The sequence below is a fragment of the Aquarana catesbeiana genome, linkage group LG04 (assembly GCF_042186555.1).
Source record: "Aquarana catesbeiana isolate 2022-GZ linkage group LG04, ASM4218655v1, whole genome shotgun sequence".
Lineage (NCBI taxonomy): Eukaryota > Metazoa > Chordata > Amphibia > Anura > Ranidae > Aquarana > Aquarana catesbeiana.
Window position 1 is genome coordinate 283,154,193 of NC_133327.1, and position 23,406 is coordinate 283,177,598.

The 23,406-nt window shown below is 40.5% G+C and overlaps 1 protein-coding gene across 1 annotated transcript in view; it reads right to left on the reverse strand.

The window, feature by feature from the left end:
- CSMD1 (CUB and Sushi multiple domains 1) overlaps window positions 1–23,406 on the reverse strand; it is a 3,274,537-nt gene that overhangs the window by 1,826,729 nt on the left and 1,424,402 nt on the right. The window lies entirely within an intron of this gene.

The window sequence follows — 23,406 nt, forward strand, 5'->3', positions numbered from 1 at the left end:
AACAGCTTACATTATGCGGTGTTCACGGCAAATTCGAAAGCCACAGAATACCATTAAAGTCTATGGGACACTAACATGAAAAACCAAAAGTGCTAATTCTAAAGGCTTATATGCAAGTTATTGTCATAAAAAGTATTTGGGAACCTGTGTCCTGCCCCAGGGCACATGTATCAATGCAAAAAAAAGTTTTAAATATTATTTCAGGAGCAGTGATTTTAATAATGCTTAAAGAAAAAATAAAAATGAAATATTCCTTTAAATATCATGCTTGGGGGTGTCCTTAGTATGCCTGTAAAGTAGAGCATCTTTCCCATATTTAGAACAATACCACAGCAAAATTACATTTCTAAAGGAAAAAATCTAATTTAAAACTGCTTGCGGCTGTAATGTATTGTCAGATTCCGGCAATATAGATAAACATAATTGAAAAAGTGGCATGGGGACCTGGGTCCTGCCCTAGGCGACATGTATCAATGCACAAAAAAGTTTTAAAAAAGGCAGTTTTTTCAGGAGCAGTGATTTCAATAATGCTTAAAGTGAAACAATAAAAATGTAATATTCCTTTAAATATTGTGCCTAGGGGGTGTCCTTAGTATGCCTGTAAAGTAGCAAATTTTTCCCGTGTTTAGAACCATACCACAGCAGAATGACATTTCTAAATGAAAAAAGTCATTTAAAACTGTTCGCAGCTGGGGGCGTGGCTAGCCGGCGGACGCGATGGACGCATGGTAGACTAGCTCCGCACTATCCTGGGCCATAACGGTAGAATACAGCGACCAAAAGCCCCATCCAACTCCACAAGATACCGGGTATAAACCGGCAACATTACCGGATGCCTTCCCGCAAAAGAAAAGGCACGACAAGACCAGGGAAGATGACTGATTTCCTCATACAGCCGCGCCGTCTCCCTGCCCAAGATGGCGCCGGCAGACATGCAGACGATATGCGAGGCCTCAGCTCCGGCACACAGAGGAGCCAGCATGGGAGACAGGGAACCAGCCACACATCCACTAACCCTCCTAAGGGACAAGGTCAGTACCCACCACCCCCATCTGCATCATCTAGCCCTGCAAAAAGCAAGTTTAAATCGTCCTCAGCTTCTGCAGAGACAGCGGACATCAGTGGCTTTGAGTCCTCCCTTGATGACACAAGGGAACTACAGGACTCCATTATTGACTTTCCCACACAAAACCAGCCAGTTATGGACACAACACTCAAAGACATGCTGGTGTCCCTGCGTTCCACACTACATGCTGATATGCTAGCATTCACACAGCAATTCAAAACAGAGGTGGCAGCAGTAGACTCCAGAGTAACTCACATAGAGTCAAAGATGGGAGAGTTTACATCTACCTTCAATGACCTAGTAGATGCACATAATGAAAGGGACGATGAAATCCACGCCATTAAAACAAAATTAGCAGATTTGGAAGACAGATCAAGACGTAACAATGTCAAAATCCGGGGGATACCCGAACTGATCAAGCCCCCAGACCTAAAAGAATACTTCACAAACATAATGAAAGCCGCGCTCCCAGAAGCGCCCCTGGAGGATCTGATTATCGATCGGATTCACCGCCTTCCAAGACCCAGAAATATCCCGGATCATCTCCCCAGAGATACAATAGTGAGAATTCACTTTTATCATATAAAAGATCAGTTTATGATGATAGTCAGAAGAAGAGAAAACCTTCCACAAGAGCTACAGGGTCTCTCCTTCTATGCTGACTTGTCTGCATTCACCATGCAACAGCGAAGACAGCTTGCAACTATAACTAAACCACTAAACAACCATCACATCCAGTACAGATGGCTGTACCCAGCAAAGCTTCTAATCACAAAAGAAGGCAAATCACAAGTGATTACAAATATTAAAGAAGGAATCTGTCTCCTGAGAGAGTGGCAACTCATTGATCCAAGCAACAACGGGTATGACAAACCACACTCACCATCATCTACCCGAGCCAGTTCTGACACAGAAACGGGTTGAAATCCAAAGAAATTATCAACGAGGAACCCCAATTGGCCCAGGAACAGCCACTTAGCCATAGTAGCTTTACCCCCCGAATTAAAAACGGAATAATATCCGTACAGATTCACTACGGGATCGCTCTTTTTATTGCTTGGTTCGGTTACTCTATCCTACTTGCACTTTTTTTTTCTTCTCTCTCTCTTTTTGTTTTTTTTTATTATCTTATCTACAGGAACAAACGAAGGGACACATAGAACAGATATACCAGGACTCCAGGACCCCTTGCTGCGCCATCTCCACCACGAGGATAACAAGTAACATCAAATCAACCCACCGTCTTCCTACATCACTCACTCCACTAAAAGGTACGACGCACAAAAACAGCAGAATGTCTTTTACTATTACATCGTTAAACGTTAAAGGTTTAAATAGCCCTCATAAACGACAGATGGCATGGAAGGAAGCGACAAGGTTAAAAAGTGACATCATATGTTTTCAAGAGACACACTTTATGGCAGATAAACCCCCAACATTCAGTAATCGCAGATTTCCCCAAGTTTTCACAGCAAATGGCCCAAAGAAAAAAGGAGGAGTAGCAATCGCCATAGGAGACAATATCTCATTCTCAGAAATCACAACTCATCTGGACACTTCAGGCAGGTATATCATACTAGTATGCGAAATCTTTGCAGTAAAGTACACTCTGGTCAACATATACCTGCCAAACAACAACCAATTGCGATTCCTTAAAAAAATATGGAAAAAAGTGGAATCCCTGAAACAGGGTCATACAATCTTGTGCGGAGATTTCAATGCAGTACCTGACAAAACCATTGACTGTACAAACCCCAAACAAGTGACTTACCGAAGAACAACACTGGAAAAATTTATCAACACATCAGAACTATTCGACGCATGGAGATGCCAACACTCCTCAGAGAAAGACTTTACCTTTTTTTCTAATGTGCACAACACCTACTCGCGCATAGATCTATTTTTAGTAGATAAATTTTTACTGCAGAAAATTGTAAAATCAGACATTGATATTATATCCTGGTCTGATCATGCTCCAGTTTCCATTAGCGTGGGAGGGAGGAATGCCGAGACAGGAGCAAATAGATGGCGGAACGACATTTTCACTATGTCCAAACCAGAAAATCTTAAATCACTTAGAAGTTCACTAAAAGAATTTTTTGAAATTAACGCTCCTTCGGTGTCCGACCCTTTCACGCTGTGGAACACTCATAAAGTGGTCATGAGAGGACTTTTAATACAACAAAGCGCTAGGGCCAAGAGGCAGAGGGCGGCGAGGGTCAATGACCTGCTAAATAAAATAAAGTCTCTAGAATCATCCAACAAACAAAACTCTACCCAAAAGACAAGAGACTTACTATTCTATGCCAGACAAGAACTAAGAACCACCCTGGTTTCTCAGCAGGAGAACCGCCTTCGCACCTTAAAAGCACAAAACTACCGCTGTAGCAACAAGGCGGGGAAACTGCTGGCAAACCAATTAAAAGAAAAAATAGCAAAACAAAGAATTCCGCACATAGAAAACCCTAAATAAAAAAAAAAAGTCTTTAACCCCAAAGAAATTGCAGACGCTTTCTGTGATTACTATGAGGCATTATACAACCTCAAGGATGACCCTAACACACCCCAACCTTCAGACAATCTGATCTCAGAATTCCTGGAAGCCATAAACCTTCCAAAAGTCCCACAAACAGAACTTATTAAACTAAACTTACCCTTTACTACCCATGAAATTGAGAAAACAATTAAAAACATGCCTCATGGTAAATCACCAGGACCAGACGGTTACTCATCTGAATATTACCAACTGTTTCAAACGGAATTATCCCCTTACCTAAAGCAGGTCTTTGATGCCGCAATGTCCAATGCCTCGTTCCCAAAAGATATGTTAACTGCCACAATTATAACCCTACCAAAACCTGGTAAGGACTTCTCTGCTCCACAAAATTTTAGACCCATCTCTTTGTTGAATGTGGATGTGAAATTGTATGCCAAGATTATAGCCAATAGATTGTCATTGTTATTACCAGTCCTCGTCAACCAAGACCAAGTAGGCTTTGTATCAGGCAGGCAAACGAATGATGCTACTAGGAGAATGGTAAATATAATCCATCTTGCGGAAGAATCTCGAAGGCCTTCTCTGCTCCTTACTTTGGACGCGGAGAAGGCCTTTGATAGAGTTCACTGGAGATATCTGGCCAAGGTACTAGAGAAATTTGGTCTGATAGGCCCTATCCAGCAGGCAATTTTGGCCCTGTACTCATCCCCATCTGCATATGTTTTCACTGAAGGTCTGTTTTCTAGAAATTTTCAAATAACAAATGGGACAAGACAGGGGTGCCCACTGTCACCCTTAATCTTTGCATTGATTATGGAACCACTGGCAGAAACAATTAGAAATAACACAATGATCAGAGGCATCCCATCCCAAAATAATGAACACAAAATATCATTATTCGCAGATGATGTTATCTTAACTCTATCTGACCCGTACAGTTCATTGAAAGCAGCACACGCGACACTAACACAATTCAGCAAAGTAGCATATTATAAAGTTAATACCTCTAAATCCAGTATTTTAGGAATTGCAATTGACAAAACCACTAAATCAACCATGCAAAAAGACTTTCCATACCCATGGTCCACAGATTCTATCTCCTACCTAGGATTACAACTAACAACACCCGTAGCCAAACTATTCCAACTCAACTACCAACCTTTATTGAATGACTTCAAAAAAGATATCCTCAAATATCAGAAACTTCACCTCTCATGGCACGGCCGCCTAGCAGCATATAAAATGCTACTTTTACCAAAACTAATGTACCTCTTCAGGGCCCTCCCAATACCTATCCCAAACCACTTCTTTAAGGCTATGCAAACACAAATGACAAACTTTATCTGGGAAGGCAAAAGAACTAGATTCCCAGCTCAAATGCAAGGGAAACACAAAGAGGTGGGAGGACTGGGAATCCCAAATTTAAAAGACTATCACGCTGCAGCAATCCTAGATCAACTGAGAAATTGGTTTAGCCAAAAAGAAACAAAACATTGGTGCCAACTAGAACAAAACTGGATTTACCCCAGATCCCTTCAATCACTTATACTAGCACACAACATACATCCAATAGTAGCCCAATTTAACCATCCCACTATACAGGCCACTTTACAGGCATGGTCTCATCTAAAAAAGTTCACCAATCCCAAAATAAACCACACGGAAATTCCTATCCCACTAGAAGCACTTTACTGGCTGATCCCGAATATCTCCTTGACACAATGGCACAAAGCAAACATTCTACTACTGGAAGACATAACATGTACAGGCAGTGTAGCTCCTTTTAGTGCATTGCAGGAAAGATTCAACCTAAACCCTTCAGAATTCTTGACACACCTACAGATAGTTTCATGGTTTGGGACATGGAAAGTATCTGACTCTAAAATCCCAACACAAGCATGGAAATATCTTCAATCCTCCAACCTTAAAGCAAAAGGCATATCCCAGATGTATGCCCTAATCCATGACAAAAGAACATTCACGAAATTCAACACACTAAATAGATGGGAGACAGAACTGGGCCAAAAATTCACTGATAAACAATGGTCATTAGCATTCCAGTGTAATCGTAGATTCTCGAGGTGCTCCAACTATGAGGAACTGGCGGCAAAATTAATAGCAAGATGGCATTACACGCCATACATGATGGCGAAATTCTCTAGTGAAAATTCTAACCTGTGTTGGAGAGGATGCGGGCAGGTGGGTACACTGATCCACATGCTCTGGTCATGCCAGCATATTAGAAGCTTTTGGTCAGAAATATTCAAATTAATAGCGAAAACTACGGGTGTTTTCACCACACCTTCAGCTGAGAAGGCAATTTTAAGTATAAACATGGTAGACTACCCAATACTAGTCAGATCAATAGCGATGCATATTCTATTTGCTGCCAGGTCCTTATTGGTGAGTAGATGGAAGTCCAATGAAATCCCAAGCGTAAGAGAACTGAAAACAAAAATCAATATTATTTCTGAATATGAAAAAATAATGGCAATCAAAGAAGGCACTCAAGCAAAGTACACGTCCAATTGGAATCTATGGAACACACTGTACCAAAGCTATGTATAATCTGTTACCTGTAGTGGGACATCCATTTAAGATAACCTTTTCCTTTTTGTTTAGTTTTGCTTTTCTTCTTCCTTTATTTCTTAACCGTTTTTGCACTAATGGTGTTTTGTTTTAACACCATAGTCTTTACCTCAACGGGTCAACACAAAACAAGGAACAAGTTTAATTAAGTCTCACATTCTCATTAAAGATAAATTACTAACCCATGTTTTATAAAGACAGCATAATATACTAAATCTGTCGTTAAACACATTGACAACAATTCATTTACTGGTATTTACAAGTAGTATTATATGTGGACTTATACTCAATATGTTTATGTTATTTTTCTCTTTCTCTGTATCAATAATCAACGTCAGTTGAGGAAACTTGATGCATCTTCTTAATTTGTACTCATGTTAAACTTCAATAAAAATCATTCTCAAAAAAAAAAAAAAAAAAAAAAAAAAAACTGTTCGCAGCTGTAATGTATCGTTGGATCCTGGCAATACAGATAAAAATCATTGAAAAAAACGGCATGGTTTCCCCCTCAGTCCATTACCAGATCCTTTGGGTCTGGTATGAATATTAAGGGGAACCTCTCACCAAGATTTTTTAAAAAATGCATGCCCCCCCCCCCCCAAAATCCATACCAGGCCCTTCAGGACTGGTATGGATCTTAAGGGGAACCCTGCACCAAAATTAAAAAAAATGGCATAGGGGACCCCCAAAATCCTTACCAGACCCTTATCTGAGCACACAACCTGGCAGGCTGCAGGAAAAGGGGGGGAAGAGAGAGCCGTACCAGGCCACATGCCCTCAAAAAAGGGAGGATGCTTTGGGGTCTCCCCTAAAGCACCTTGTTCCCATGTTTGCGTAACCGGGTGGCTCCGCCCCCCCAACACCATGGGGAAGTCCCTGTGGCATCAGAGGGGGTGGGTTTACCTGATTACGTCACCGGGTGGCCCCGTCCTCAGTTATATAAGAGCTGTCACAGAGAAGAAGCGTCACGTGGCGGGAGCCTCCCATGAAGGTGGATCAGTTGCAGATATTTTTTTTCTTTTTCGATCCGTCGGGTGGCGTGATCGAAAAAGATGAATGGACACCATGTGGGACATTTTTTAAATTTTTTAATAAAAGACTTATCCCAAGCTGTGTCTTGTCTTTTTTAACATTTTTACACTTTTTTGTGAAATTGTAGGGGGACTTGTACTCCATTACCATTTCAAACAGGGGGAGGCTGGGATGTGGGAGTCCCCTTGTTAAAGTGGGCTTCCAGATTCCAATAAGCCCCCCGCCCGCATACCCCCACAGCCACTGGGCAAGGGTTGTGGGGATGAGGCCCTTGTCCTCATCAACATGGGGACAAGGTGCTTTGTGGTAGGCCTGGTAAAGTTCAGGGGGGCACTCTCTCATCCCTCCTCTTTTCCTGCGGCCTGCCAGGTTGTGTGCTCAGATAAGGGTCTGGTATGGATTGTGGGGGACCCCTACACAATTTTTTTTAATAAATTGGCGCAGGGTTCCCCTTAATTTCCATATCACACCCGGAGGGCCTGGTATGTATTTTAGGGGTACCTCCACGCAATTTTTTTTTTAAATTTTGGTTTGGGGTTCCCCTTTAATATGCATACCAGATCCAAAGGGCCTGGTAATGGACTGGGGGGATCCCATGCTCTTTTTTTCAATGAGTTTTAACTATATTGCCAAGACCCGACAATTCTATACAGCCGCGATCAGTTTTAAATGACAATTTTTCCTTTAGAAATGTCATTTTGCTGTGGTACTGTTCTGAACACGGGAAAAATGCGCCACTTTACAGGCATACTATAGACACGCCCTAGGCACAATATTTAAAGTAATATTTCATTTTTATTGTTTCACTTTAAGCATTACAAAAAAAAATCACTGCTCCCAAAAAAAGTCAGTTTTTAAAAAAAAATTTTGCATTGATACATGTCCCCTGGGGCAGGACCCAGGTCCCCAAACACTTTTTATGGCAATAACTTGCATATAAGCCTTTAAAATTAGCACTTTTGATTATTCATGTTTGTGTCCCATAGACTTTAACGGTGTTTGTGTGTTTTGCTAAATTTTTTACCCGTTCGCATGTTCTGCTGCGAACCGAACAGGAGGGTGTTCAGCTCATCCCTACTATCTAGTAGTAATACTCATCCAACTGAAAGCCTGGTTCTCCTCACCACTCCAAATCCTATGAGCGGAACTAGAGTACTCCTAGTTACTGGGCAATAACTTATATAATTACCTCTTGGCTAGCTGTTTCATTTAATCCAAGCTGCCTTTGGTCTTCCCCACCATATACACTACGCAATAGGCATGGAAACAATTGTTGAACACACCCTTTGGGGACTCTAACAACCCTCCCGCTCCCCTCCTTTGGTCTTCCTATTATAATACCTGAACTCAACCTTACACAGTGGGCATCACAGGGCATTCTTAAAGTGGATGAATTACTAGAGGGCCCAGTCCTCAAAACTTTTAAGTTTTTGCAAATGTTTTTAATCCCAACCACTACAAATACATACAGATTGCACATTTTCTGTGTTGCGACCCAATCAGCACCCTATCACTATATATAGTATAGCCTAGTTTTATAAGATAGCCTCTACCAAAATCAGAGGCATTTCTTGATTCTATACCATACTTAACCAGAAAGCTACTTTTATATAATTCACACCCATCAAAGATTGGGAACATGATTTTGGAGTAGTATATACCTCCAAAACTGGCAAAAAGCTTTATCTATCACATACACGGAAATAAAAAGTGTTAAGCTATGGGAACTATTCCAAAAGTTGCTGCTACGTTAGTACTTAACCCTGCAATGTATATCAAAATTTGCCCCACAAATGTGCTCCACCTGCTGGTGAAACTGTGGAAAGGAGAGATCTTTACTTCATATACTGAGGTCATGTCCCTCTCTATCCTCCTATTGGACAAAAATTTTCACACTCATATTACAAGTGTTAGGAATGAATATCTACATTTCCTCAGGATTGGCTCTGTGTTCCCTAGTAGGGATGAGCCGAACACCCCCCTGTTCGGTTCGCACCAGAACATGCGAACGGGCAAAAAATCAGTTTGAACACTCGAACATCGTTAAAGTCTATGGGACTCGAACATGAATAATCAAAAGTGCTAATTTTAAAGGCTTATATGCAAGTTATTGTCATGCAAAGTGTTTGGGGACCTGGGTCCTGCCCCACGGGATATGTATCAATGCAAAAAGAAGTTTTAAAAACGGCCATTTTTTCGGGAGCAGTGATTTTAATAATGCTTAAAGTGAAACAATAAAAGTGTAATATTCCTTTAAATTTCGTACCTGGCGGGTGTCTATAGTATAGTAGTAAAGGGGCACATGCTTCCCGTGTTTAGAACAGTCTGACAGCAAAATGACATTTCAAAGGAAAAAAAAGTCATTTAAAACTGCTTGCGGCTATTAATGAATTGTCGGTCCGACAATACACATAAAAGTTCATTGATAAAAACGGCATGCGGACCCCGAACCAGAATTTTTTAAAAAATGGCGTGGGGGTCCCACCAAACTCCATACCTGGCTCTTCAGATCTGATATGGATATTAAGGGGAACCCGCACCAAAATTTTTTAAAAAATGGAGTAGGGGTCCCCCTTAAAAGCCATAGGGGAACCCAGCGCCAAATTTTTTTTTAAAATGGTGTGGGGTCGCCCCAAAAATCCATACCAGACCCTTATCCGAGCACGCAACCTGGCAGGCAGCAGGAAAAGAGGGGGGATGAGAGAATGCCCCCCTCCTGAACCATACTAGGCCAGATGCCCTCATTTAGGGTAGCCCCCCAAGGCACCTTGTCCCCATGTTAATGAGGACAAGGGCCTCATCCCCACAACCCTTGCCCAGTGATTGTGGGGGTCTGCAAGCAAGTGGCTTATCGGAATCTGGAAGCCTCCTTTAACAAGGGGACCCCCAGATCTCACCCCCCTGTGTGAAATGGGAAACATGAGCCCCTTTACAGGCACACTATAGACAACCCCCAGGTACAAAATTTAAAGGAATATTACACTTTTGTTGTTTCACTTTAAGCATTATTAAAATCACTGCTCCCGAAAAAACGGCCGTTTTTAAAACTTTTTTTGCATTGATCCATGTCCCCTGGGGCAGGACCCAGGTCCCCAAACACTTTTTATGACAATACCTTGCATATAAGCCTTTAAAATTAGCACTTTAGATTTCTCCCATAGACTTTTAAAGGGTGTTCCGTGGCTTTCGAATCTGCCACGAACACCCCAAATTGTTCTCTGTTCGGCGAATAGCCGATGTTTGAGTTCGACTCAAACTTGAAGCTCATCCCTATTCCCTAGGAAAAGAACTGATCCCATTGCATTTGAGAAGTGTAATAATCCATATTTTATTAGCAGCCTGCTTGACACTGGTAAGGCACTGGAAAGACCCTAAACCTCCTACAGTAGGAGAGGTTTTTCCATTCAAACATATGCTACTTAGAAACTCATGTTTGCCAGCATTTACCAGGGAGTTTCCAAAATGTGGCAGCCATGGACTGTCTGGAACAATAAGTCATCATAAAAACAACGTTACCCCTTTCCGATAATACTAACAGTCACTTTGTTACTCTGTTACCTGACAAACTTTGTCAGTTGATACTCAGTATTACTTTGACTGTGATTGTTTCACTCTTTTTTATTTTTTTTTTATTCTACTTTACTTTATGTAAGTTGACTGTTTATTTACCTTTTAGGTGTATTTGTTCATGCTTTGTACCTTTTTTTCAAAATTGCAATAAAAATGTATTGAAAGTAAAATGATTGGACATCATTTGGAAAGGCACACACCTCTCTATAAAAGGCCTCACAGCTGACAATGCATACTGTATCAGAGAAAATCCATGAGGCCAAAGGACTGCCTGCAGGGCTCAGAGACAGGATTATTGTAAGGCACAGATCTGGGGAAGGCTACACAATTCTGCTGCACTGAAGGTTCCCAAGTGCACAGTGGCCTCCATAATTTTCAAATGGAAGAGGTTTAGCACAACTAGCACTCTCCCAAGAGCTGGTTGCCTGGCCAACCTGAGCAATCGGGAAGAAGGACATTAGTAAGAGAGGTGACCAAGAACCTGATGCTCACTCTGACTGAGCTCCAGAGATCATGTGTGGAGATGGGACAAAGTTCCAGAAGGGCAGCAATCATTGCAGCCCTCCACTGATCTGAGTGTTATGGCAGAGTTGCTAGACAGAAGCCTCTCCTCAGTGTAAAACACATTAAAGCCTGGTTGCAGTTTACAAAAAATTACCGGAAGAACTCACAGACTGTGAGGAACAAGATTCTCTGGTCTGATGAAACCAAGATTGAACTGTTTGGCCTCAATTTTAAAAATTATTTTTTGAGGAAATCAGGAAAACAGTCATCGCCTGCCCAATACCATCCCAGCCAGGGCCGTCTTTAATACTGATTGGACCCCGGGCAAAACTTTTCTTGGAGGCCCCCCCAATGCAGTTTTGCTCTCTACCTGCTCTGAGACATACAATAAATAACATCTAGACTCAAAATCAGTTTACTGAATCAGATCAGGCAGCTACTGTGTTTGGTTGCCAGAGGTTACAGTGTATCATTACCGCTCACTGACTGGTTGCTAGAGGTTACAGCACACATTACAGCTCACTGATTAGTTGCTAGAGGTTACAGCACATGATATCTGCTTGTTGATTGGTTGCTAGAGATTACTGTGGATATGACCTCAGGGGGGCATGATATACATATCAATGCCGCCGGCCGCTGCTATTTAAATATGAATGCTGCCGCTACTTACATATGAATGCCGGTAATTTACATGTAAACACAGGGTCTGCAGGTGAGTCATCTGAACACAACAATAGGGCAGAGCTGGGCAGCATTAGTAGCAGCAATTCACACTGAGATATTGGGACACAGCACAGGACTAAATCCTCAAGGGAATTTAAATCAGAATAGTTGGCAAGGATGAGGCAGCTGCTTTGGGCCCCACAACAATGGCAGGGCCCAGGGCAGCTGCCCCTTTTGCCCTGCCTTAAAAACGGCCCTGATCCCAGCAGTGAAGCATGGTGGTGGCAGCATCATGTTGTGTGGTTGTTTTTCAGCAGCAGGGTCTGGGAGACATGTCAGGGTTGAGGAAAAGCTGAATGGAGCAAAGTACAGCGATATATGAATATCTGCTCCACAGTGCTCAGGACCTCAGACTAGGCCGAAAGTTCACCTTCCAACATGACAATGATCCTAAGCACACAGCCAATAGAACACAGTAGTGGCTTAGAGACAACTCTGTGAATGCCCTGGCCCCAGCCCCAGCCCCAGCCAGAACCCTGACTTGTACCCTATTGAACATCACCGGAGAGACCTAAAAATGGCTTTCCACCGATGATTCCAGTTCAACCTGACTGAGTTTGAGAGAATGTTCAAAGAAGAATGGCAGTAAATACCCCCAATCCAGGTGTGTGGAGCTTGCTGCATCATACCCCCCAAAAGCTTGAGGCTGTAATTGCTGCCAAAGGTGATTCAATAAAGTACTTAGTAAAGGGTCTGAATAGTTAGGTATATTTTATTTTTATGATTTTTTTTTTTTATAAATTTACAGAAATTTCTAAAATTCTAAAATTCTGTTTTCATTTTGAGGTACTGAGTGTAGATTAATGAGAAAAAAATAAGTTTAAACAACTGTAGTATCAGACTGCAACATAACAAAATTGAAAACAGTGAAGTAGGTCTGAATATTTTATGAATGCACTGTATATGGATAATTCAATCCACTCTCATTTAAAACAGCTCAGCAATATAATGATCCAGTGGGGAGATATGGTTTTACAAAATAAATCCTTATTCCAAAAACCAATCACTTTGGCCAATATTTATGTACCTAATCAACAACAGGTGCCATTTTTATTGTGATTGCTCTCCAAGCTTGGGAATTTTGCAGGGCAAGGTGATCTTGAAGGAATATTTACATTTTGTTCTAGACCTTGTTTTGGACTCTACCAATGGCAAATTGTTATGCTTAACATCAGCAATGGCAAAACTAAAGTTGCCCATAGATGTATCAAAATGCATCCAGTTCAGCAGGGACTGGATGAATTTCAATCTATGGGCATTGTGGTTGTACTGAAGTCAATCTAATGACAGTCAAAAATCTGAAGGACTTTAGATTTGGAACACGTTTCAAATCTTTCCGACGGACTCGAGTCCGCTCGAAAAGTCCGCTCATATGTATGCCAGTCCGACGGACAAAAACTGACGCTATGGCAGCTATTGGCTACTTACTATCAACTTCCTTATTTTAGTCTGGTCGTATGTCATCACATACGCATCTGTTGGACTTTGGTGTGATCGTGTGTAGGCAAGTCCGTTTGTTCGGAAAGTCCGTCGGAAGTCCGCCGAAAGTCCGTTGGATAGAGCGTCGAACCAGTCCGGTCGAAAAGGCCGCTCGTGTGTACGCGGCATTACAATCAGTTTTGCCATTGACTTCTGTACAACCACCCTGCTGAAAGTTTCCTCTCAATCAGTGCTGCAGGCTGTAGCCTGCAGAATTAATCAGTGTATTCTGCTGGCAGTGATGCTCCCCCGCTGTCAGAATACAGACACAGCAGGGAGAATTCCCCAATTCATCTCAAATGCATTGATAAAGGGAGCAGGTCACTCTTTTTGTCCAACCTCCTGGTTGAACAAAAAAAAAAAATGGACTCATGAATGGCCAGCTTTAGAAGAAGGCTGCATGTGCATTCAACATCTGCTAATGTAAGATTTTACATATTATTCTAATGCACACAACTAATATAGCCAAATTGATTATTTTTTGGTTTAACATTATGCTTTAACTTGGTCTCCCCAATCTAATACTGGAAAACAATTCTGGTCTGATCTTTCCTCTGTTTTTCTTAGATTGCAACTTTCTAGAAGATTGAATTCCCTCTTTGCTAGGAAGCTGGATGAAAATATTTTACATTTTGCAACTTATTGAGCTGACATACAATCTACCATGGTCTTGAGATGTGTTTTTGTCAGTCACTGGTGCCATTTGAAGAAAGGGAGAAATGCAAATCTCAATGGTTTATTACAACTATTGGCACAAAAAGAGATGGGTCATAAGAAAAAGCCCTCTCTTTCTGTATATCAAAAACGGGTTCAAATATGTTAAGATATTTAGATCCTGTTGCATGAGGAAACCCTTACATTTCAAGATCCTATAAAGAACATCTTTTATGAACAGGGTAACAAATGTGCTGTTGTTGGCGTTGATGTTTTTTTGTTCAACCAGTAATGGATGTTGGTGTGTTCTACTAAAGGAAGCAGTTTTTTCAATATCTGATTATGATTAATTCCCACTCAAGGGGTGGTTTATAGTACTTAACAAATAGCTGCAAAATTCATTTTTTGTTTTTCTTCTCTATATAATATTACCTCTTTTGACTTTATGTAAGCTATATTTACAAGAATATCTACACCAAACAGTTTTACCTAGGCTACCCTCCAAAATGAGTGAACCATTTGGTGATTATGAACTCTTTAAGGTTAAATGTCTTTCCTTGGGGAAAACCTAAGGTCCAGAAGATTTATTGATGTATGTGAAAATGCTAGCTATTTGCCTATTGCCTTTGATACCATCTCTTATCCGTCACAAACAAGTAGGGTTTGTTCCTCAGAGAAATGCTAAAGATAATACCAAGAAAACTATTTCTCTGATGCTTTACATTCAAGTACATTCAATCCCACTTTGTTTAATATCTGCTGATACTGAAAAAGCTTGGGATAGAGTTAAAATCAGGGTGCTACACAGATTAACCACTTCATACAGGCCGTATGCATATATGCGGCCCCTGAGCGGGTGGGCCTTAACCACTATTACCCAGCTATAGTCATATGACGTCTGCAGATGGGATCTCCTATCCTGGGCAGGCGCATTATGACGTCCTCGGCTTCCTGACAGTATAGGGGGCGAGCACACTGCATCACTGAGGAGCCGGTGTGGGTGCCCGGTGGCCCCAATGTCCGCAGGGCACCCGTGATCACTCGTGACAGAGCAGCAATGTGAATCTGTGTGTGTAAACACACAGATACACATCCTGTCAGGGGAGAGGAGACAGATCATGTGTTCCTAGTATATAGGAACACCGATCGGTCTCCTTCCCTAGTCAGTCCCCACCCCCACTGTTAGAATCACTCCCTAGGTAACACATTTAACCCCTTGATCGCCCCCTAGTGTTAACTCCTTCCCTGCCAGTGACATTTACACAGTAGTCAGTGCATTTTTAAGCACTCGACTGCTTACGCAAATTCTGAAGATAAAGAAACCTCTATCGCCAGGTCTAGCACTTTTGTCTGCAGATATAGAATCATTACCGATAGACACCAGAAATATAGCCGTCCACATTCTCTTAAGTGCAAGACTAGTATTGGTACAGCATTGGAGAGACCAGGTAGCTTCCTCTATTCAGGAAGTTATAATAATGACACACACACACAAGCTGCAAATGAGATGATGTTCATCTAAACACAAGGTAGACATCAAAAGGCTAACTCTCTGTGGAAGATATGGTTAGAATGGTACGTTATATCATCAGGGAACTAAATCTGATCTATACCAAGTCTTAAACTAGACTCAAACCCATTGACTGTGTTGTACTTGTTTACTCTGGTAAAGGTAACTCTAGGTTACTCTGTTATGTTGCAATGCAATCTTGTTTAGAAAAGTGTTTCTTTCCTATGTACACCTTAACCCTGACTATTAATGTTAGAGTTAACTATGGACATATGAAGACATAATAATTGGATCAGTAGAGGACTCCCGTGACATCATAACTGGACGTTTAACCCTGTACTTTTACCATCATCTATGAATCAAAACAAATCTGAATGTCTCAAATGTCCTTTTTTCTTTTCTTCTGTATTGATAATATGTTATATACTAACAAAGAAATATTGAAATAAAAAATAAAGGAATTGTCAAAAATAGGTCCATGTCTTTATTTTTTACCCTTTTTTTTGGATGAATGAGTAGGGGTACAATGTACCCCTACTCATCCACATGGGGGGACCAGGATCTGGGGGTCCTCTTGTTAAAGGAGGCTTCCAGAGTCCAATAAGCCCCCTGCCCACAGACCAACACAACCACTGCCCAGGGTTGTCGGAAAGAGGTCCTTTTCCCCATCATGTTGAGAGCATGTGGCCTGGTATGGTTCAGAAGGGGGGCGCTCACTTGTTACCCCCTTTCCTGGCCTGCCAGGCTGCGTGCTCAGACAAGGATCTGGTATAGTTTTTTGGGGGGACACCACAGCATTTTTTAAACTTTTGTTTACTTTTTTTTTACTTTTTATACTATTAATGCAAAAAAAATATTAAAAGGAGCAGTGATTTTATTGATGCTTAAATTGAAACAATAAACATGTTACATTTCTTTAAATATAGTGCCTGGGGGGGGCACATCTGTACCGTTATATAGAACCTGCAGCAGCAACTGACATTTCTAAAGAAAAAAAAAAGACATTTAAAATCTGGAAGCCCCTTTAACAAGAGGGACCCCAAATCCTAGCGTGTGGGGTACCCCAGATCTTGCAGTGTGGGGTACATTGCATTCATTCACCAAAAAAGGTGTCAAAAATAAAAAAAAAGGACATGGGCTAGTTTTTGACAATTCCTTTATTAAAAAAAATAAAAAACAATGTCCCCCGATGTAGATCCATCATCAATCATGATGCCCGCCGCACCCAAAAAAAGAAAAAATGCTCACCACGCAAGGAAGGCTGACTCCCAAATGCCTGATTTAACAGTTTTTAAATAGGTAAGGGGTGGGGCCACCTGGTGAATTCAACTAGTGGCTCTGCCCCCTTGCTATGTCACAGACCCAGTGTGCATCCCCAAAGCACCCCCCCATGTTGAGGGCATGTGGCCTGGTATGTATAAAATAGATATCTTGCGCTGACCTAAAAACCAATTGATATATATATATATATATATATATATATATATATATGTGTGTGTGTGTGTGTGTGTGAAGGTGCTGCAACTTATAAAAGTCTAAATACTCAACTCAAATATATATAAGGCAAATAAGTGTGCAACCTAAAAAAATATTACAGTGTTAATTGCTCAACAAAAGAAAGTCCACACTTGAATGTGACTAAAAAGATCCGGTAAAAAAAGTGTCCATAAGGTGCTCTTTAAGTGAATTTATACACATCCATGCTTTATACAATGCTCTTTCCCACACAAAAGGAATTATGCGCCTCTAACCAGAAGAGATGGATCCCAAATGATAGGGATCTAACATGCTTGTTGTGATGTAAGCCAGCTGTGATGTTCCACTCCTGAGGCTTCAGTAAGGGCTCTTTCACACTGAGGCACTGGCCGCGCTAGCAGTAAAGTGCTGCTAATCTTAGTGGCGCTTTACCATCATTTTAGCTGCGCTTTTAACCCCCGCTAGAGGCCGAAAAAGGATTAAAAGCACCCGCAAAGCGACGCTGCCCAAGCTGGCCATTGATTTCAATGGCAGGGGCGGTTTAGGAGCACTAAATACATCGCTCCCGCACCGCCCCAAAGATGCTGCTTGCAGGACTTCTTTTCCTGTCCTGTAGGTGCACCGCTTCAGTGTGAAAGCACATGGGCTTTCACACTGGGGCTGCAGAAGAGGCAGTTTAGAGGCGCTTTTCAGGCGCTATTTTTATCGCAAAATCACCTGTAGAATCACCTGTCTCAGTGTGAAAGTGGCCTAAGAAAGCTCCCTCTTGGTAAGGTATTAGCTTTGCCTGGATATGAAATATTTCTCATAAACCCCCAGCTCCACCGATCATCCTGCTGCAAGTGCTCTCAGGCACAAAAGGTTTCAAGAAGGGAGAAACTTAATAGTGTAGTATGTGAAAATTAGCATTTATTATTAGTATCGTATTGCACTTACAAGTAATTGAACGTAAGAAAGCAAAAAACAGACACAGGGTCTGGTATGGATTATCGAGGGGACCCCACGTTGTTTTTTATTATTTTATTATTTATTATTTATTTATTTTAGGTACTTATATAGCGCCGTCAATTTACGCAGCGCTTTACATATACATAGTACATTCACATCAGTCCCTACCCTCAAGGAGTTTACAATCTAAGGTCCCTAATTCACATTCATACATACTAGGGACAATTTAGACAGGATCCAATTAACCTACCAGCATGTCTTTGGAGTGTGGGAGGAAACCGGAGTACCCGGAGGAAACCCACGGAGGCACAGGGAGAACATGCAAACTCCAGGCAGGTAGTGTGGTGGTTGGGATTCGAACCAGCGACCATTTTTACTGCTAGGCGAGAGTGCTACCCACTACACCACTGTGCCGCCCATTTTTTAAAAAATCTTGGTATGGCATTCCCCTTAGAATCCATAACAGACCCTAACAGACCCTAAGGGCCTGGTATGCATGGGGGGGACCCCTTGCCATTTTTTTTTTCCTTTTTTTGGATTTTGGAAATGGCTGACAACCGGGAGTCAATTTAAATGTCATTTTTCTTCTTTAGAAATGGCAGTTTTGCTGCAGCAGGATCTATACACAGTACAGATGTGCCACTTTGCAGGAAGACTAAGGAGACCCCCAGGCACTATATTTAACAGAATGTTTTGTTTTTATTGTTTCACTTTAAGCAATAGTAAAATTACTGCTACTGTAAAAACAATCTTTTAAAAAAAATGTTTTGCACTGATAAATGTCCCCCAGGGCAGTACCCAGCACCCCATACTGTTTTTATGGCCAATAACTTGCATATAAGCCATTCATGACCAGGCCATTTTTTGCGATATGGCACTGCGTTACTTTAACTGACAGTTGCACAGGCATGTGTATGTCCTTTTTTCACACAAATAGAGCTCTCTTTTGGTGCTATTGGATCACCTCTGCATTTTTTATTAAAAAAATCCCAATACGTGTATATTGATTAGTTTGTGCAAAAGTTATAGCGTCTACAAACTATGGTATATTTTCATTTATTTGTTTATTGTTTAATAGTAATGGCAGCGATCAGCGACTTATAGCGAGCCTGCAATATTGCAACGAATACATTGGACACCTAACTGACACTTTCAACGCTTTTTGGGGACCAGTGACACCAATACAATGATCAGTGCCAAAAAAACATGCACTGTCACTGTACTAATGACACTGGCAGGGAAGAGGTTAGCATCAGGGGTGATCAAATGATTAAATGTGTTCCTTGCGAGTGATTATTAACTGTGACGGATGTGCTTTGACTGGGAGAATGTAAAGATTCATGTTCCAGAAACACATGATCATTAAATTCCTCTCTCACATAGGCAGACCGCCATTCTGTCTTTCTCCCGAACGATCAGCCGGACTGTGTCCCACTGGGGTTTATTTACTAAAGCTAGAGAGGGAAAAATTAGTCACAACTAATTACTAATTAGTCAGCTTGTTTAATTAAGCTTTAGCAATAAAACCTGAAAGCTGATTGGTTTCTCTACAGAATTGTGACTAATTTTGCCCTCTCTAGCTTTAGCAAATAAACCCCACTGTGTCCAATCACAGCGGGAGTGGGTTGCCGGTGGCACGCATGCCGCAGACCTGGAATTGTCAGATCACATACTCTGTTTGGGAGTTCTGGTGCAAACCGAACAGGGGAGGTGTTCAGCCCACCAGTAATGACAAATATAAACCCCACACAGCTAAAATAAAAAATAAAATAAATCATATTAATAAAGTACAAAATCCTGTGGTAGTTGCTAAATAAAGCAAACAATCACTGTTGACATAATTGGTGTAAACACAATTAAACTGCAATAACCATCCAAAGTTTCCTTCTTGTGCAAATGTCGCTGTCAATATATATAACAAATGTAAACATAAATAAAGTACAAAGTGCAAAACAAAACATGTCCTGTGTGATAGTCTTTTTTCTTTACAACTCTTGCAAAAAAAAACAATACTGTGTCCAAAAAATAAAGTGACTCCTAGCAACTGTGCTTCCAATGTTCACACCCCATGCACTGGATCACTCACCAGAAATGGATGACCTTCTTATTACAAGAAAGGTCTCACTGTGCTTTAGGCAAGTGCTCTATTTACAACAGGCAGTAACACAAGGGGCGTTGTAACCAATCCACACTGTTTTTGCAGAAGAGCACCAACATGCCTCCATCCCAAATATATGCAACAAAATGGGGGGACAGAAACGGGACTTTGTATGAGGCATGTGGGTAAGTATGTTGGGCTAAATGGTGAAAATTAGGGTAAGAAAAAATAAAATATATATAATCTCCATAGATAATGATAAAAGATAGTAATGGTATAAAGGTTTATTGGCATAGGTATTAGGACCAGATACAATCAAAAAGAAAAGGAACACATTTGAGACCATAGTAAAACATGCTTGTCCATATATCGCTCCTAACATGTTTTACTATGGTCTCAAATGTGTTCCTTTTCTTTTTGATTGTATCTGGTCCTAATACCTATGCCAATAAACCTTTATACCATTACTATCTTTTATCATTATCTATGGAGATTATATATATTTTATTTTTTCTTACCCTAATTTTCACCATTTAGCCCAACATACTTACCCACATGCCTCATACAAAGTCCCGTTTCTGTCCCCCCATTTTGTTGCAACAGGCAGTAACAGTTTTCCTCCTTCACGTGTACAAGGGAGCAGGGAAAGCACAAATCCAGCTTTTATCTGATAAAGACTGGATTCTTGATTTCCCTGTTGCCTTGTACAGCTACTGTATGGATGATTTTTAAGGCTGACATAATTCTGATTCTGACATAATTGGAGGAAAATAATTTGTGGCCTTGCAAGTGGAGTGATTGTTTGCGTTATTTAGTCACTAGCACATGATTTTGAACTTTGTTTTTAAGTATTTTTTTATTTTTATTTTTATTTTAAGTTTTTAACTGATTTAAAACACACACATATCTTGGGAGTGCTGACACGTTTTTTTTTTATCAGTTTTTACCAACCTTAAATTCAAGGGTATGCTGATGATGTTTAGCAGAGGTAAAATCTTGTGTAGACTCAGGAGATGGTGTGGTTCTCAGATTTTCATTATGTGCCTAAGGCCTTAATCTTTAAGGCCTTAATCCTGAGACATTGACAATCCACAAAACCCCCTGAGGTTGGGAAGTAGTTAGCGGTGATTTTTTTTTTTTCTATAAATTGGCTACCATGTGTTTCCCAAATGGATATTGTGCTCCCAAGCCATGAACAGATTCCATTTGTTTTGTATTTAGATCAAATTAAATTTTTGTAGGAGTAGGATAGTGTTGGATCATTGTTTCCCCTAAGTAGTTATTTATTTAAGGAAAAGGGGAGGAGGAAAAACATTTGTTTTTCTTTTTTCCCCTATCTCTCTTTGTTTTATTTCCTTTTGAATTTGATTAAAAATATATGTAATAAGTGTAAAAGTATAAATGATATGAGAAGATGTTGTTTGGAACAGGCAGATATGTAATATTTACCCTGTCCCTTTTCTTTTACCTGTACCCTTTTTGCTTTGAACATTTCAAACAAAAACTGACTGAGTAAAAACAAGCAAAAAAACTGACTGAGTAAAAAAAACAAAACAAAGCAAAAAAACTTATTGGTGTGAGCCTCCCCAGTATTGAGGAACTTGGGGATAGGTCTGTCATGGTCTGGAGTCAGGCTCAGAGGTCAATAGCTGTAGCAGTTGAGAGATTCCCAAGAAGACAGCAGAATGAATACACATAAACCAAGAGATTTGTATAAAGCCCGAGCCCGGCTCAATATTGACAGCTGCACCAGGTGAGGATAAATACAAATCTAACAAATAAAACAAAAAGGAAAAAACAGGTGCGCCTATCCTTTAAAATTAAATAAGGTGTCTGCCCCTTTAAGAACTCATATAACCAACAAAGTATAACTCATATACATAATATCTCAGCATATAAGTGTGCAAACATTATATCAAATGTGCTAAAAAAAATCCATACAATTAATAAAATAAATATATGCAAAATAGCAATTTATCAATTCATATACAGTAATTGTGCAAAAAATAAGGATACAACCCCCAGTGTAGATTTCCAGCAATAAAGATCAGTATATGAATGTGATGGAAAGTTCTTTCTGTGCATAAAAACGATTTACCTATAAATATATATATATATATACAAAACTTAGTCCACTTGTGCAAATAATAATAAAGTCCAGTGCAAAACCACAGCAATGAAGATCAATACATGACTGTAATGAAAAGCGCTCTCTGTGCATGGAATTGATGACAGCTGTGCTCCAGTGCTCATGTGCAACATATAGCAGCTTACCAACAGCACAAAACAGCAGTGAGTATATGCATGAGAAACTCTTCCAGCTGGCTTAAAATGCAACCACCCCTCTCGGATCACCCACATGAAACTCAATCCCTCCTCACACTCCAGGGTAGCCAGTTAGAACATAGGTGTCCTTTTATGAAAGTGCGGTAAAATACCGCTTTTCAGTTCTCAGGCATTCTCAGAGGAGATCGCTCTCCTCTGAGTGCCTGTTTATGAAAGTGTGTAGAGCGCTTCTCATGTTGAGTTGAGGAGCGATCTACAAACGCCAGGAACTCCTGAGAATGGCTCCTCTCACTGTAATCTCGCGTGATATAGCGGGATTACAGTATGAGGAACCATAAAATACAAAAGTTTAACACAAATCAGCACACATTATTCCCCAACATATTAATAAAATAATAAAGTTAAATTCCCCCTACACAATATACATTAACCTAATTATAAAAAAAACATTGTTTTTATCAATATTTAAAGATCATACATGTCCCTATTTAAATGTGAATGGTGTATAGTAAATGAATGTAATGCACATATGTAATGCAGCTATACACCATTCATATAAATGCAAAATACATTTATAATCATTAAAAAAATAATTTTAATAAAGTATACAAGTATAAATATTTATTAATAAATTAAAATAAAATATATTTCATTATAGATAAACATAAAAATTGATAAACTGGTGCGATGCGAGAACACTGCGAATCCACTGCGGGTTCCCGCATCGCACCGACTCGCATGTCAGTTCACACTGCCATATGCGAATCGCTGGGGAGTGTCAATACATTGTTAAGGACACCCCCAGATCAGCTTGCATATCACACTGCGAACTGACAGTTCGGACATGAATCGGATCGCATATGTGTGAACACACATGCGATCCGATTCTGGTCCGAACAGAAAAAAGGGTCCTGTGCGTGTTTGCACCGAATGCGGTGCGATATCAGCCATACTATCTGTACAGCTGATATCGC